The following is an 18,056-nucleotide window of genomic DNA, read 5'->3' on the forward strand; positions in this document are numbered from 1 at the left end:
GGATTGAAATAGTAGGGAAACTGTGGGCTAGGGTTGAGGGGCAGTGGTGGAGGAGAGGGAGCGTGTATGTGTGGTGGAGATGGGAGTAGCAAGGGGTGCTGCAGGTCAGGACTGGGCTGCATCAGAAGAGCTATGTTCCATCTTCCCCTGTGGACAGGCAGTGGTTCAGGTAAGAAATAATAAAATACCCCACAGCCCCAAAGGCCTTTAGCTAACACACCTTTGGACATACGCAGACCTTTGCTAACTGATGGCCTGAAAGCAGAGCCAGCTTAGTGAGTTAACAGACTCCCCAGTGCTGAAGGCAGGCTCGCTTCATGTGCATCTGAGGCCAGCCCTGGGATACTTCTGTTCTGAAGATAGCAGGTCTGACAGCTGAAAAGGAACCCTGGGTGGGAGCTGTCACAGCCACAAGCCCTCTTTGCATGCTTTGCAGCACCCCAAAATCTTAGCCATGCCCAAAAGGGCAGGAGTGACCCTTTAACAGGAAGTGTGTGGATTTAGAAAAGGACTCGGTGCTTCACTCAGACCCCAAATACCAGGGTCTGGCCAGCTCTCAACATGCTGTCAGGCCACCAGGAGGACTTTCATTAACAGCTCTGCCTGTTTCTGATTAATTGGAAATTCGCTCGCATTGTGTGTTATTCCCCCTCCTCACTCCCTGTCTTCCATTCACAAGGCAAAGGGCCCTGGCCATGTATGGTGAGTTTGCATTAGTGTCGACGCAATTCTCGTGTAGCCGGTATGAGGGAGACGAAGAGAGACAGCACAGGTGCTTGCAAAGGTCAGATAGGAAATCCTGAGTGGGAATTGCTGGTAACCCTTCAACTGAAGAACCCTGAACGGCTCCTCCACACACTTTCAGCTAACCACCCTGAACCCGCTGAGGCTGCGTCTTCCTCTGCTGCAGTATCTGTTTCTTCTAGCCGCACTGCAGTATCTGTCCATCTACAGTATCTGTCAAACAGCAGCATCTCCCACTCGATCGCTGCCTTATGAATCAAGACAAAAGGGAGAGAGCCCAGCATCATGCGACAGCCTGTTGCATTGCTTATGTTGTTCCTGCACCGTTGGGGCTCTCAGACGCTGCTTCGGAGTGCTCTAAAGGCCACAACTCCTGCCTTAGCTACATCAGACAGTTACTGTATTCCTTTATTTGCCACTCAGGGCTCCCTACCTCCCCACCCGCTCACCCCTTATTAACAATGGCAGCTTCTGCTCTCAGCCTCTCCCTGCATTACAATCCATGTCAGAGAGAGACCGTAATTTGCACTCTCCTCCGGTGCAAATAAGATTTCTAATAGGGACAGATGCCTGCTGGGGGCTCTCAGAAAGGAACAGCTATTGAAATGGAATTGTTTGCTGTGGGATGCCAGGTCTTGGTGTGAGGCAGACAGGCCCAGGGGAGGGGGGTGGGCAGGGCTGTGTACACACACTGGTGAATTTGGGGCTATTTTTGGTGGGGGCTGGGGTTGCCAGTTATTTAACTATAGAATCCAGAGGAGCTGGCAGGGCTGGTAGAACAAGGACTCCAAATAGCCACCTCTTCCCACAAGTGTAAAGAACAAGGGTGATGGCCAGGACAGTCCCAGGAAAGGGACCTGCATTCAGTGCAGCTGGCTGGAAATTGCTCCGTTCTTTCCATGAAACATTCTGAACGAAACGAGAAAAAAGGGTGTTGTGTGCCAAAATACTTTGTGGAGTTTTTCTGACTAAATGAAAAAAATCAACCGGGTCCCCTCCCTCTCCACCCACACGCCTGTTTCTTTCCTTTTTTCCCAGCTGGAAAGGTGGGGGGAAGGGTACCAAAAATAATTGGGGGTTTTCATTGAAAAACCAAAAAAATTTGACCACAAAAAAGCTTTCAGTGAAAATGTCCATTGCAGGCAAACAAACACCACAACCATTTTTTGGTTGGGAAAAAGGTTTAGATAAAAGATGCCAATCAGTTCCGCCACGGACCCCAGAGTGTTTGTGTGTTTCCTTGATCCCGCCTGGCATCCTCCCACTTCTTTATCCCCTTCTCTACTCCTTCCATCCCCTGCTTGGTCTCTCCTTCCCAGCTAACGCTCCTTTTCTGTCTCCTCTCCATTCTTCTCTGGAAAGCAACATCTCTTTTCCTTTCCTTCCTCCATGCCCTCTTGTCTGCCCCCAGCCCCCCCGGGCTAGCTTCGGTTTCCTTGCACCCCTCGGTTTTCACTGCTCTCTGTTAACTCTTCCCCCACTCCTCCCATATTCTCCCTCTCACCTTGGTCTTTCCCTCCATTCCTCCCAAAGAAACAAAGGGGCAGACCCATCCTATTACAGTAAAGGGCAGCATTTTGCCTGTGACTCAGACTGTGAGCTCCTTGGGGCAAGGATCATGCACTGTTGGGAAAGTGTAGGGTACATTAGGGGTGCTACCAGTAATAAACAGAGTAGTAATACCCCCCCCCCACCACACACACACACACACTGTGATCAGCATTGAGCTGTGGCTCGGGAAGTATCTGTGACATGTTTAGCCTAACAAAACAAAAGCTGCAGGGAGATACAGCTTGTTCTCTATAAATATACCAGAGGGATAAACACCAGGGAGTGAGCAGAATTAAGGCCAATGTTGGCACAAGAACAAATGGCTATAAACTGGCGATAATAAATTTAGACTTGAAATTAGGTGAACCATTAGAGGAGTGCAGTTCTGGAACAGCCTTCCCGGGGCAGTAGTGGGAGCAAAAACCCTAACCTGTTCATAGGTGCTAGAGGCTTCATGTGGTTTCCATTATATCCAGGGTTTACAGTTTGATTCAGTGACTCTCAGCACCCCTGCTATAAAAAGTAATCCAGCAGCCCTGTACCTGTTTTAAGACTGATCTTGATAAGTTTATGGAAGGGGTGGTACAGTGAGATTGCCGACAATGGCATATGGCCCATCCATGACTGCTATTAGCAAATCTCTCCAACTGCTGGAGACGGGACACTAGATGAGGAGGGCTCTGAGTTACTACAGAAAATTCTTTCCCAGGTATCTGCCTGGTGACTCTTGCCCACATGCTCAGGGTCTAACTGATCACCAGATTTGGGGTCAGGAAGGAATTTTTACCCCGTCAGATTGGTAGAGACCTTGGGTGATTTTTCACCTTCCTGTGCGGCATGGAGTACAGGTGTGTTGCTGATTTGAACTAGAGTAAATGGTGGAACCCTGTAACTTGATCAAGATTTGAGGACTTCAGTAACACAGCCAGAGATTATGGGCCTATTACAGGAGTGGGTGGGTGAGGTTCTGTGGCCTGCAATGTGCAGGAAGTCAGACTAGATGCTCACGATGGTCCCTTCTGGTCTTAGAGTCTATGAGTCTGTACATACACAGAAGTGCTGCAATTCAGTGAGCTGGGTCAGAAGCCACCTGGCCCCAGATCTTTCAGCAAGGCCAATTTGCTATTGCTTAGCATGTTGGCAGACGAACCTGTCTGCCTCTCTTGTTCTGGGAGCAGCGTGGTGGAGGGAGTGGGGCGCCTTTCTTTTCCCTATTTCTTAGTCATAAAGACTTTGTCTCACCTAGAGGATGGTAGATTCTCTATTGCTTAAAGCCTTTAAAGACTGGATGTCTTTCAAAAAGCTCAACCAGAAGTGATGGGCTTGATGCAGGGGTCACTGGTGAGGATTTATGGCCTAACTGGTGCAGGAGATCAGACTAGATGATCTAAAGGTCCATTGTGGCTTTAAAATATACTAATACAATCCTCTCTGAGGGGACGTGGATCACTGTAGCCAATTCCAAGGTGGTGGTGCTTATTCAGGAGGCGGTGGCGTGCCTATGTCCTGCTCCACAGCTTGGCTGCCCAGGCAATGCCTGGCCCCGTGGCCCTGACACGTGCTTTTGAAAATGGAAAAAAAGACAAAAAATGGACGTTTAAGATGAAAACAATGTACAAGGGTGTGGAACCAGGCACCTGGAAAGCCAAGAGATGCTGAGTCCTCCAATAGTTAGTGAGCAGAGGGCACCAACTTACCAGCATACTGGCTGTGCTGACCGGTGACAGAGCACTGACGAACTCGGGTTGCTTTTCTGCCTCCCTCTGCATGTCATTGCAGCTGTGGATATTCATGCCATTACTGCAATGTTTGTGATTTCAACTACCCTGCCTAGCTATAGCAAATGTACATGATCCATTTATGTCACCGTACAGTACGTTCTTGTTAAACCCTGGATTTGTGCTGGAAATGGCCCAACTTGATTATCATACACATTGTAAGGAGAGTGATCACTTTAGATAAGCTATTACCAGCAGGAGAGTGGGGTGGGAGGAGGTATTTTTTCATGCTTTGTGTGTATATAAAAAGATCTTCTATACTTTCCACAGTATGCATCCGATGAAGTGAGCTGTAGCTCACGAAAGCTTATGCTCAAATAAATTGGTTAGTCTCTAAGGTGCCACAAGTACTCCTTTTCTTTTTGCGAATACAGACTAACACGGCTGTCACTCTGAAACCGTACAGTACCTTGTATCTCTGACACACATGGAAGTCCTGAAGCGTGTGTGTGTGTGTGTGAGAGAGAGAGAGAGAGAGCTGCCCTTAAAATTACTGCCAAGGAGTATTTTGTTGCTGTGGTTCCAAAAACTACAGTAACTGCAAAACCGCAGGTTCTGCCTTTGATAAAAGTAGGAGCTAAGTGAATAGCATGTGTGGATCATTAGAGGCTCTGTGTGGGGTTGGAGAAGTGGATATGGTTACGTTCATTTGCTTCTCGTTGGAGACACTTGAAGTGCATCACAGGGGATTCTGAAGCCACTTGAACATTGTGAGTCTGAGCGTTGATAGTAGAACTCAAGTGAACTTTTTTGTGGTTTGAGTTCTGGAGAAGAACAGCTTCTTTAAGGCTTGCTGCAGGGCGAAAGTGTGAATGGCATTTCCTTCAGCCCCCTGCACTTAACCAATCAAATCACATGGGGAAATAGAGCAGGAGGTGAATGAAAAGCAGAGCATCAGTGAAAGGCAGGAATGGAGTGAGAGCAGGATGGGGAGCAGCAGACAGGAGAGAGGATGAGTGAGCAAGTGCACAAAGATCCACACGCAAGCCTGGGGAGATGCAGAGTGTGCAGATATACAGAGCTGGAGATGTGCACAATCCTGGGAAGCTGCCTGATCTCTCACACACAATGCTGGGAAGCTCTCTCTCACACGTACACACACAAACCCTCAAGGACGCACATACACAGACCCCACTGTGAGACACTGTCTGAAGGTCTGCTCAGAATCACTGATGCCCAGAGCTCCAGGTTCTCTCCCTCTGGCCTGTGCTGATGACCAGGTACTAACTAGCCTTGATCGGACTCCTGGAAGGAGTGCAGGTTCCCTGGGGTGACAGTGGTGGGTTGCTGGATGCTGCTTGCTCTGGCAGATGTAAATATGGGTTTCAGACCCACCCTCTCATTGCTTTCCCTTGAGATGCTCACAAAAGCAACAACTGAGGTGATCAGAAACAGAGAGGAGGCATCTGGCTGCCTCAGGGTATCCATGAATCACACCCCTAATGCACTCCATTCACCTTGCCGTACCCCAAAAAGAGCACAACAGTGGGGAGCTGGAGGGGCGCAGGCAGTGTTCAACAGTTCAGCAAGTGCGGGGCACAGTGTTGACGAGGAGGCCATGCACCATAAGGCAGACTGTGACTTGTTGTCATGAGATGAGCTATAGAACAACAAAATCACTAGTCTTCCATAAGGGACGGGGCCAGTGAGCACAGCAGCCAATCCACACCTCACCCACTCAATGTCCACCCCCCCAGGGGCTGGGCGAGTGAGCCCAGCCAGGCCCAGAGCACCCATTCCACATCTCGCCGAGCCATGTCAGTCCCTGAGGGGCTACGGGAGTGCCCCCTTTACATACTGCGACAGAGCTGGCAATTTCCTACAATGTCCTGGACAAACCTTATTGAATTAAATGTATGTAGCATTGTGAGCCAGGGATTGTATGTTGTTCCATGTGAGAGGATAACCATGGCTCCTCCAGGTACTAAAACCAGGGGGGCGTGATTAGGCAAATTCACTCAGGGTGTAACACTTCCCAAGAGGAACCCTCCCTCCCCCACCCCGGCTTGAGAGACTTGCATATAGTTGGTCAGACTGGCTTCTCTAGAGACTAGCAGACAAAGGAAGGACTTTTAGATAAATAAGCTGAGTTTAAACTGATTTAGGGCCTCCTTTCTGACCCAGCAAATGGACAGGACCTGTGATCCAGGGGTGGTGGTAAACCTTAGGAAGGGGCTGAAAGGATTTTGGCCTATTGAAGCCCTGTAAGACTGGGTGCCTGTTCTGAGTGAGAGCTGTTAGGAACTTGTGACCACAGAAGAACCCCTGTGTGGGACTTGCAGAACTGTTCACCAGCCAGAGCCTGGCTGGAGTTGGGGTGATCTCTGGTAAGCTTATTAGCACTTGTGGTGGGTTCTTTCATTGTTTTAATCTGTTTTCTCTGCACTGCTTTCACCTTAAGAATAAACGTGCTTGCTTAGAAAGAGCTGTGCAGCAGCTTAACCATGGCAATCACACTTGGTGCCATCTTTGAGGTGTTGTGGGGATATCACAGTATAGTTGGGGAACAATGCAACCTGGAAATACCCCCGTGAGGAGGGAGAGAGCAGCATGCCTCCACCCAAGAGAGGTGATGGCTGAGGAGCCTGGAGTGGGTGCCCTTGCTGGACCATGAGAAGGAAATACAGGTGCAATTGCCCTGACCTCTGACAGGTCATGTACAGTGAGTCTGTCCCTCATGCCCACCTCCAATGAATGAAGTGCATATCTGATATGCCTATTGCACATGCTGGAAGCCTGGCAATCAGCAGGCAGGCTCTCATGCCCAGGTTGTCAAGAAGGCCAGAGAGATCACTGGAGTTAGGACTCCTTTGATCCATTTCTGTCTCCAGGCAGGAGCAAGCTGGTCAGAGCAGGGAACGTGGAGTCACACTCCTGGGTTCTCTGGCCAGCTGCACCGTCGATTGACCGCATGATCTTGGGTAAGTCACTCCCCCCTCTGTGCCTGAGTTTTCCCATCTGTCCTCTGGGACTGGTACCCTTTCTCTGCCCAGCCAGGAATGCAGTGAAGCTCTCTGAAGATGGGAGCGGATGTGAGTGTCTAATGTTGTTATTGAATGTGACATTCCAATGGTCTTAAATTGATAACAGCCCAGACATATACCGGGAAAGTTATTGCCCGTGGCAGTGCTCAGAGCAGTTAGTGTCCATGGAGATCCCAGCTGTGACCTTTGTCGTAGCAGTAAAATTATCCATAGATCACGGTACTTACGAGTGCATGTCACCTGATCATCTCTAGTGCTGGCTGGGCATGGTCAGACATCCCACTCATTTCAGCTTTAGTTCTCTGTAGAGAGTGGACCTGGAAAGCTGACCCAGGCCCAAGGAGAACCAGCTCTGTTGTGAGACAATTCACCTCCTCTGACTGGCCATCATGGCCCTGCACGCACTCACGTACCACGGGAAACTCAAAAGCCTTTTTCCTAGCCCATCCCCCCTCCTGGCAGAGAGGGAGCGGAAATCAGCAAAGCATACAAGCTGGAATTCCACTCCCCTCGCTCCTTCATAATTCAGTGTCCTGCCCACCCACGGTGTGGAAGCTGGGAGCAGAAATCCAGACCCTTCTTATTTCTTTGTTTAAAGAAGGTGGCTTGCATTGTCTGGGCCTGATTCTCCTCTCTCTTACCCCAGCGTGATGCCAGGGGCACTCCATTGACGTCAGTAGTGGGAGTACCCCGGGGTGGGGGGGAATAAGAACCAATATCTTTTGGGAGATGATGCACACCTCCCTTTGCAGTCTCATTGCTGCAGCCATTCATTCCTCCTTCTTTGCCCTAAGCTTGTCGGCTGAGCAAGTCTAAGTCTCGCTGCTTTCCCCTCTTCACCACCTGAGGGCTTGTTCTGTCTTTTCAGAAATTAAAAGGTTTAAACTGGCTTCAAACTGTAATTTAATTTTTATGTTCCTCTCCTTTTATGAATTTCTCCTAGTTATTAAACCTCTTCCCTAAATCTGCAGCCGTCTATTACAAACATTTCCCCCCAGTCCCTGCCGCTAAGCTAATTAATTCCCCCCTAATGACAGTCCCACAATAACTTCCTAGGAGGGCCCTGGAAGGTCATTTGGTTTTGTAGCCATTTCTAATCTTGTTTATTATATTCTGTGAGCCCATGGGATACTGCTGTAGGTAATTCTTAATTTTTTATTCTTTTGGAATCGCTGGCCTTGCTTTATCCTGCCAAGTAATTGTTAGCGGGGAGTGATCGGACCATAATACGATGCCCATGTCCATTGAAACAAAAGTGAACTTGCACACAGAGAAACAAAAACCATAATCAGTGCAGGTATACACATGCCAAGAGCTTGAGTAGGAGTTGTTAGCACAGGCTTATGGAGACAGCCTTCTCTGTGCGTCACAGCGGATTAGTTCTGTTACAGTTTTTTTTTTATTACCTGAACTGCAGTTGCTATTTTGCTTAGCTTCACTAGCTTTTTCCATAGTCAATTATGCATTTAAAATCCCCTCTTGTTTTTTTCCTTTCCTACTGCAGAAGTCCTCAGAACCTAAAACATGCCGGGGAGCTGGCTGCACAGGGACCCCAATATGGGGTATACAGATAATCTGGGATAAGTGAGAGTCTCTAATTGTTTTTTGGTGGAGTTACTCATGGTTTGCACCGTTGTAAATCAGAGCAGAATTTGGTCCTTGAGTTTCCATTCAAGCCCCCTTTGTGGTCACTTTCCATGACCATGACCATGAATGCAGCTGAGTTTTCCTGGCGCAGGCGTTCGTGGAAGGCATGCACAGACCTCTACAGAAACTGATTTCTTAATTTACTAGTCGCGGAATTGCAAAGGAAGTGCTTTCAGGCTCACCCTATCAGAGGAGAGAAACAAGCCCGGGATCATGTGACTTACCTGGCCAATCACAGCTAGCCCTCACTGCCTGAATAGTGCATACTGGACACTCACAGGGGACTGTTGCAGACCAGTCTGTATGGGGAAATAAATTTGAAAAAGTGGATTTATTTAGGATAATGACTACATTTGGGAACCATCATCAGGGCACGGATATTATGTGAGCAGAAGAACAGATCACATTTATTCCATAAATAATATTTTGGGAAATACAGGCCCAGCTCTAGTTTTTCCATGGCAGAGCTATTTACGGGGCTGAGATCATGTGAGAACTATTGCTCTGTGTCTCTTTCTCTCTCCACCACCTCCTTTTGTTTCAGCTCAAAAGCAGCCAGCAGGTTGGTAGCATTTTGTGACCTTTATATAATGCTGCCATGTCTTCCTCAGTGGCCTGGAAAGTGCAGTTAATGTACCTGAGAGGATTCTTTCCGCAGGAGACAGCAGTCTCGTCCTTCAACACTCTGTCTGCAGAAATACCAGGTGCACCAAGACAGTTGAGAAAAATTGCACGGAGTTACCAGCAGCTGCCATTGGAAATGAGATTGGTAGAAAGTACATCAGGAAGAAATTACATGTACACTGCAGCTAGCAGAAATGGGCTATTGTTCCTTGGTTCCCGCACACAGCTGGGAGGTACAGAGCGATATACATATCCTGGCTTCTCCAGCCAGCAAAGCTGTGCAAACTCTTGGAAATGTTCAAGGCTAGACAGCCAGCTTACCTGCACTGTAATAGCACCTTAATTTCTGGTGTAGACGTACCCTAATTTAATGATCCCCTGAATCCGTCCATGATCGGTAACTGCTGGTAACTTGGTGCAAACTCTTGTTAAGATCATGTTGATGTTAACGAGTGCATTGACATCCCCTGCCTTGTATGCCGCGCTTCAGGTTTATGCACACACACATAGTGGTGCCTGACTAAGAAATTAGGCACAATCCCTTGGTAAATCAGTAGTTCACATAGGGTGAAAATCCTGGCTCTATTGAAGTCAATGACAAACCCATAGACTCTGAGACTCCCTCTTTCTATGGCTCTAGTGAGTGCCTCTCTCCTCTGTAAGAGGTCGTCTCTTCACTCAAAGGAACTTGTTGGGAAAGTGGAATAGCCACAGACATTATTTCAAATAGAAAGGCTCAGAATCCTTTGGGTTGGCAGAGACAGGTAGCAGGGTCTCCAAGCCAGGACTAAGTTAATTCTCACCTGATTCAGTCCACCATAGGTGGGCATCTAACCTTGAGCATTTCCAGTGCTGGTGATTTCACTGCATCTCTCATCAGCTTCTTCCCAGAACCAAACTGGTCTTAGAGTTGGAGGACCAGATCCTGCAGCCTCTTTGCATTGCCAGCCTGAAAAAGGTTGGCTCTCCTCAGAGGGAGGGAATTGCCAGAATTGTAGATTGTAGAACTAACCCCAGGATCAGGCAGCCATAACCGACTTCCTCAACTGCACCCAGTCATAGAGGTTTTCCTAAAATGTAACCCAAAATTTCCCTACTGCAGTTTAAGCCCATCACTGTTGTTCTGTTCTGATGGACTAACAAGACTAATGGATTCTTTTCCTCTAACACATCCCTTTCTGAATTTATAAGACCTTATCAGTCAGCGTTTGCGAGACCAAACACATCCATTTCTCTTAATCTTTGCTCAGAGGTCTTGTTTTGCAAACCCTATATATTAAAAGAGCATGCAATTTGCACAAGTTCATGCAAAGTTATAACCCTTCCTTTTAATTGCAAAGAAACCCTTGCACAAGCAGTTGTGAAAACAGCCTTTTGCAGTTTTACAAGCCTGTTATTTATTGCTTAGATTGCGAGGGGACACTTAGGTCATATGCCCCCAAACAATCTGCATTCCAGCTGTCCACTTGCTCACAGGCATGGAAACAGAAAAGTCAGAATTGCTTTACATTTGAATACAGTGGATTCAGCTTATTTGACTAACCACAATTTTTATTCTGCATTTCCTGTATTATGTCGTTATTAACAAGAGCTCAGAGCTAATTTTAAGCTGCAATTGCCCCCTGAGCACATCTTACCTGGTTTTATGTTTCAGAAAGGATACAGGAAAGCAGTCACACAGCTGTCGCTTTGCATCCACCAGCCAGACTAGAGCTGGGTGAACTATGCAAAAACCATTTGTTCAGATTACGGCCCTGATCCTGCAATTCGACCAATGCATGTGGCCCCCAATGCCTACAGACTTCATTGTCGTCTGTGTGAGTGCAGCAGCCTACCTGCACTTATCTGACTGCACATTAACTTTGAGGACATTTGTGTCCCCCTTTTTTCAGCACGCATTCAGAGAAGTGAGCTTCCTTTGTTCCCAAGCATGTTTGTGGAAAGTGAAAGTTCATGATTCCTCATGTCCGTGTGAAAGTTGGTGCAGGATAGATATGTTCACCTCACCCTCTTGAAATCTGTCATTTCCCTTCCTCTGGTCCGGGAAAGTTTCAGTGATCCAATCAGAAATAAAAGACTAAGCCATGTGAATTAAGTGATCAGTCAGCACAAAGAAGCAAAGGTGAATCATTTACATAGAACCCAGAGGCTGAGATATATTTCCGTAAAGCATTTGAACAATCTTGAATAATGAACAAAACTGTAAAACTGAGTAGATCGTGGATAGAATAAAGAGCTAAATTTGTAGAATGAATAATTCACTACAAATAATTGGCCTGGCTCAGAGTGAGAAAGAAGCAAGTGTGATCTTAGAAGGCTAGATGAGTTTGGATGGCTTGGTTGTTGATCGCTAGCCATTTCCTGTACTGCAATATTTTAATTGTTACACCATAATCCTTGCTATTTAGACAGAAGCTATTCACATTGTGTACATGACTCATCACACCTGGATTCTGCAGAATATTGGTCTGTAATGCTCTTGGGCTTGAAGGCAAAGGAAAGTTTGTCAGTGGTTATTAGACCAATATTCCAGACATGCTCTGTCACTGGGCCAAATTCAGGCCTAGTGGAAGCAGGTGCAACTCAGCTGAAGTCAATGGAGATGCACTGGCTTATACCAGGTCACAGTTTAGTCCATTGTCCTTGTCTGTTGCTGCTGTCCCTGCATTTCTCTCTTTCTGTCTCTAGCCTCCTCCTGTCCTCTTTAATCAAAGTAGGCTGTGGAATAAAGACATCTTGACATTTGGATTGAGAATGGAAATGAATACATGCGATGTCCCAGCACAGGGAGGAGGCAGCGACGGTCGAGCGCGGCTGCTGTAGCAGACAATTAGCATGATCATGTTTATGAATGTGGATCAGTAATTCCAGGTAAAGTCCCTGAGAGTGCTAATGCCAGATAACAATGCCTCCTCCCTGCCCAGGGAGCCAGGCAATGGGCAGAGGGCTCCAACAACAGCAGCACGTTCCTGCTGTGACTCCAAAATGCTTCATTTCTCAATCCCAGCCTGGACGAGTCTCATTTTGTCTCCTAAAGAAGTTATTAGCGAGAACCTGGAGCACTGCCTATGGAGTCCAAGCAGAGCTGCTGTAGATCGTCCCATTACATATCGTCTCTCACTGGCCTTCGCTGTGTTAGGCAGTCACAGACTTGTGTACATGCAGGACCTAGCTTTGCCATTTCCAGAGCCCACCATCCCAGGGGTCATTCTGGAGGGGTCTGCAGTGCCAGGAGTGAAGGGGGAAGTGCACTTCATGGGGACAGACAGGCATTCTTAAAGTGAAATGCCAATAACAATGTTTTGTCCTTTTGGACCAACATTCATGGAAGGATCTCAGCTATTTTACAAACATTAACTAATCAAGCTTTATGCAGTCGCCCGTAGGGGGGTGCCTTCACTGGGAAAAGAGGTGATTTTTAACCAAATGCTAGCTAACAGGTGGTAACATCCCAGTGTGTAGTTTTAACACATATAGCAGGTTGACCAGAACCATGGTGTACCTCTGCTTGTTTCCCAGCCTGCAAAAGCAATGCCTGGCAATTGGGACTAGCCAGCAGGGAGGGAAGGTGGTTAGGACGAGGGTGAGCCAGCTCAGCAAAGATGCCCTGGTCCCTGCTTCCTGTTAGCTTAGTGTCTGAGAATGAAGAGGGGCCCAGTTCACATCTTGGAGGGGAAGGCGGCACAGAGGAGGTGGAAGTCCTGGGGTTTGGGGAAGGCCCTGTGCTCCAGACCTACCCAAATTTCTTGGACCTACTGGACTAGGGCTTCTGTAGGGACCCTGAATGTCCCTGGGGTCTGTAGGGCACCACGGCATCTTCCAGTCAACTGTGGCTCAGCAGAGTTACAGAACCCAGGAGCGGGGCTTTCTTCCAGCAGCCCCCGCAGTCACCCATCACATCGGCAGGCAGGTATAGTTAAGAAGGCCATTCTGTGTCCCACAGGGGCTACAAATGAAAACAGAGGGAGAGAGAGGATGTGGAGGGGTTTCAGTGATTGGAAGGGGGCAGTACGGAGCAGGGGGGCAGCAGCAGAGGAACAGAGGGGAAAGTTGAGATGAAGCTAAGTAACGAGCCTGGAGGCAAGTGTGAGCAGCAGGAGGACTCCATCAGAGTGAGTTTTCTTCAGAAAGACCAGTCCAGACAAATAAAAGCCCCAAGAAGTGATACAAGGATTCCTAGTTTGGAGGTAACAGACTGTTCAGCATGAAGTGGCAACTACAATGGGTGGTAAGTTTTGCCCTCCTGCTACCCCCAGTGTCTCTGCCACTCGCTGACTACATGACTCTTCAGACGCCACATCTCCTGTCCTCTCCAGCCCAGGCCTACACGATTAGCTCTCTCCCTAATTAAATGCTCCAGTCTCATTCCCTGAGCCTCCATCTTTCCCTATGCTCGCTTTCCTTCAACGCAGCCACCACATGCTCTCCCCGTGCCCCTGCCGTACCTGCTGGGTGCACTGAGCACACACTGATTGCCCTGAGATGTAGAGCTAAACAGCCGGGACACGCAGCTGTGGGAGGGAGGCAAGATTATTGAGCAAGAAGTGATCCAAAGAACAGGGCTGGGCAATTAAAAGAGAAGCATTCCCTTTTCAAACTCCCGCTGTGATAAATGGACTGGTTGCCGCTCAGGGAGCTGCCTTGGAAGCTGGGTCATCAGTCAGTTGCTTATGGGTGAACAGGAGGGTTTCCCCATTGTTGTTATTACCATCAATGTCAGCGCTGGATTGACAGCAATGTCAATCACAGATGGACAAAGACGGGACGTCTTTCTAGAAGATCTGCTCTAGCTCAACCATACGTTATGGGCTTGATGCAGCTATTACTGGGGGAGGCTCCATTGCCTGTGTTATGCAGGAGGACAGACTAGATGAACTAAGAGTCCCTTCTGGTCTTAAAAACCTATGAATCTATAATGAGTGCTGGAGACTGAATTCTCCTGTTACTCCATAGGAGAGGTACAGCACAGGAGGTGATATTGAGAACTCTCCTTCTCCCCACATTGCCCTTGGGCCATCTGCCTCCATCCCTGACCTGGAGGGGCCACTTCTGCAGATGGCAGGAGAGTTCAGTCTCCATGGCCCCTCTGCTAAGATGGGCAGCAAAGGTGTCAGTGGTATGTGGTGAGGTGGACACATGCCCGCGAGGACCTGGACTCAGGCTGACAGCTTGTCTCATGGTGTCAGTCAACCACAAGCTCAAGAGCAGGAAGGCAAGAAGTCCAGCCGAGAGGTCACTGCTGTATACAGACAGCTAATGGCAGGTGTGGGAAGAAGCCGTAAATATTAACTGAACAGAGACATCAACCATGGAAGCCAACAGTTTATGTCTAGGTAAGCATCTCTAGCTGATGATGACCTCAGCAAGGAGTAGGGGTATGCTGATGGGTCAGTAGTTGCCAGGGCCTAGCACTCTTCCCACCTCTTTTTCCCATCTCCGTCCAACTGCCTCACATCCTTGATAATCCCGCTGCGGCTGCAGCCTGAAGCTTTTTATTGAGTTGCCATGTGCAGAGGAAGAGCCAAGTGCAAGGGAGATTGTGTTCCTCCTGATGGAGGCAGAGGAAACTCTATTGGGCAGCACATAGAGCAGCCATAAAGATGGCTAATGCTGGTCAGCTGCGGACTCTCTGCACAGGGCTATGCCCTGCAGAGAGAGATCCTACTGCATCCTTTCACTCACCCACAGCAATAACTACCTCTCTCTCTCTGTGGCACCATCCCTCCTTGCCCTTAGATATACAGACACCGAGTGCAGCCTTCCTGGTGTGCTGAACACGGTGGAGGAAGCCACAAAGCCAGGAGCAAGCACAGGCCATCTCATCTGATCAGGTCTGAGGGAGAAGATGACACCTTGCAGAGTATCACGGCATTGCAATGCTGGGGGAGAGGTTGCCAAGAGACATTTGATTTCAGACGGAGCAGAGTGCTGGTACTGGGTACATGGGGGAGAGGAAGACAATACCACGAGCACCACAGAGGAGGAGGAAGAATTCTGCATTTGCCCTCGAGGGACAGGGTGGCTGGATTAACATAGTTTTAGGAATTAGGGGTGGAAGTGCCCTATTGCTGCTGGGGCATCCCATGTGGGGTGGAAAGCAGGTGACCCTCCCAACTGCCCCACTTTGCTGGCTCAGCCCTTGGAGAACAGTGTGCAATTATGGGCCTTGCGGAAGCTTCATTATCACACTGTCTCAGCCTCGTTTGACAAGACGCTTTATTGCCAAAGTTATTAAAAGTGAAACGTGCAGCTCTGCGCTGTAATTTCCTGTCTGCAGCGATAAGCCAGGCTGCGCCGGCTGTGTAAAAACAGTTATTTTTATGTATGGCTCTGTCTGGGGTGGGTAGGGGGATGGGGCTCAGCTCCCATTAATTGCATTTGTTAATGAGATTTATTCTGGGACTTCTGAATGAGGCCATGTACGCTGTCCCCCCTCCCCCACTGTTGTTGCTTTGCACCAGAGGTGGCCAATGGATAACTGTGTTGCTGAGCCGTAGACGAGAGGAAGCAAGTAGGCGTGTGTGTGTGTGTGTGTGTGCGCGCGCGCGCGCACATGCAGCAGCCACAGCCAAGCTCTGCTTTGGTTAAATTAAAAACAAAAAACAAACTAACCCCCTATTCCAAACCCATGTTGACTTCACAGGATTGCTAGGGAGTCTAAGGGAATTCTGGGAGCCAGCCTGAAGCATCACACTATCCAAAACTTGCAGCAATTTCCCGTGTCTATTTTGCAAAGTGTAAATTGTTTGTTTCCTAGTCTCTCCTGCTCACCCCTGCCCCTGAAATCTGATCCCCATTCAAACAGTGCCCCCGCTTCCAGCTCACAAAACTCACTGGGTCCAGAAAATCCGTGGATGCAAGCTAATTATTTCTTGCTGACTGGGTGGATCCCTCCATTATCCCATCATATGCAATTTCCCACAATGATTATTCTAGGGCTGCCTTCCCCAGACACACCCCTGCTATCCCCCACAGTGGCAGCTCAAGAGAGAACTCTGGTAGCTTGAGGTCCCATGAAAGACCAATTGAGTCCCTTACTCCACACAAGGGGAAGGGCACTAAAGTCCCCTCTTCGACCTCACCCTATGCAGCCTTTGCCTGCCAGCCATGTCACTCCCCAGGTCCCAAGAGGCCAGCAGCTCACTATCTTCCTGTACTACATCCCTTGTGGAAGGGAGAGCAGCAATGGAGCTCAGCAGGGCATGACTGAGCCCGGTCTCCTCTGGAATGCTGAAAGGGGCAATGCAGGAGAGAGGGTTCAGCATGCAGAGGGAGGGAAGTACATTGGGATAATTGTCCTATTGGAGCAAAGGCCCCGGTTCAGCTGCGCATTCATTCAAGGAATGATTCATGCATCCTAGCGGGGATGAAAATGCCCGGCTCTGCTTGCGATGGGTTTTTTTCCCCATCCCCCTGTGGAGGTTTGTGCCAAATTGTTCTAGACACATGCTTCACAACAGGCACCAAAGGAAGTCATTTGACCACAGACCCCATGTATCCCCACCCCTTTAGCTCTCAGATGGACAGACTATAGAACCAGATCACTCTAATGGCTAGGGAGGGTGTCAGGTGGAGTTAGCAATAGGTGGGGAGGTTGCTGGGGTCTGGTCTCATGTTGGAAAGGGAGGCAAGCTCAGGCCAAAAGTCTAGGCAGGGATGGAGAGAGAGAACAAGGGAACAGACAGCTGGGTAAGGGAATCCGGTGGGGCTCTTTGTCTTGCAAGGATGAGAGAGCAGAGGGGCAGTAACCAGCAGCTGCAGACAGAGGGCGCGTTTGGGGCGCTCTGAGAGATTGTGGGACACATGCTTGTCAGAGTGGAAGAAGCTCAGCAATCGGGAAATGTGCACTCTCGGTTAAATCCTTTTACCGCGTGGCACTCACCGGACCTTCCATTCCAACCCATCACAACAGAATGCATAGTCCTGCCCCACTCTCTTCCAGGCCCCTGTACGTGGCTCAAGCAGAACATCCGGAGCCACAACAGAACGGAGCAGTGATTGCTGTGGGACAAATACCTTCCGAGGCCCTTCCAGCCTCCTCCTCTCCTCCACCCTCTTCCTGCTGCCTTGATGGGGTTTCTCTGCAGAGCTGAACAGCAGCTGAGTAACATGTCCTCGGAGGTAGCAACTTCTTTTATTCAGGGGACAGAGCAGAGAATCCTTTTCCTTTGTCGGATGCCAGCTGCTTGCAGGCCTGATGGATGCTCTGCTAGCTGTTTGCAAATCTCATTTGCTGGAGCTCAGCTGGAGTGGAGGGTTACATATATTTTGTGTTATTGTTGAATTAAATGAAATATGTCCTGAGCCTCTTAGCGAGAGGCTCAGTGAAGCAACAGCAGAAAGAGCCTGTCTGCTTAATCTGCCTTTGAAACCCTCAAAGTTTAGGTCAGTCTGGGTGCAATTCTGATTGTGGATAGGGCCTGCAATCCCCTCTCCCAAATGGGTCTCCAGCACTATGATACCAAAACCATGACTCAAACCAGCTTTCCAGCATGGCTATTGCTGGCAGGGCTGGATCATGAGTTTTCTGCCCATAGTGGACAGACAGATTGGCACTGTACACAGATAAATACTAAATAACAATATAAAGAGTCAGGCTGTTGGCTTCCTCCAAGTAACTAGTCACATGGTTTCCGAACACTGTAGTCATATTGGGTATAGACCCAAAACCTGCCATACTTTAATGGTGTGAAATCATTTTTCCAATATGGGTAAAAGCAGTATGGAC

The 18,056-nt window shown here is 48.6% G+C and overlaps 1 protein-coding gene across 4 annotated transcripts in view; it reads right to left on the reverse strand.

The window, feature by feature from the left end:
* The window catches only part of LOC140895043 (interferon-stimulated gene 20 kDa protein), an 88,955-nt gene that overhangs the window by 22,927 nt on the left and 47,972 nt on the right, over positions 1-18,056 (reverse strand). Inside the window, exon 1 of one of the 4 annotated variants that reach the window (XM_078854670.1) lies at positions 8,929-8,997. The exons of 2 other annotated variants lie outside the window; for them this stretch is intronic. The gene's annotated coding sequence lies outside the window, so the exon portion shown is untranslated. Of the gene's footprint in view, positions 1-8,928; positions 8,998-9,036; positions 13,275-18,056 lie in introns of those variants that run through there. One more of the 4 variants, XR_013636442.1, reaches the window with a different exon arrangement.

This window comes from Lepidochelys kempii, chromosome 10 (genome assembly GCF_965140285.1).
Source record: "Lepidochelys kempii isolate rLepKem1 chromosome 10, rLepKem1.hap1, whole genome shotgun sequence".
NCBI classification, from domain to species: domain Eukaryota; kingdom Metazoa; phylum Chordata; order Testudines; family Cheloniidae; genus Lepidochelys; species Lepidochelys kempii.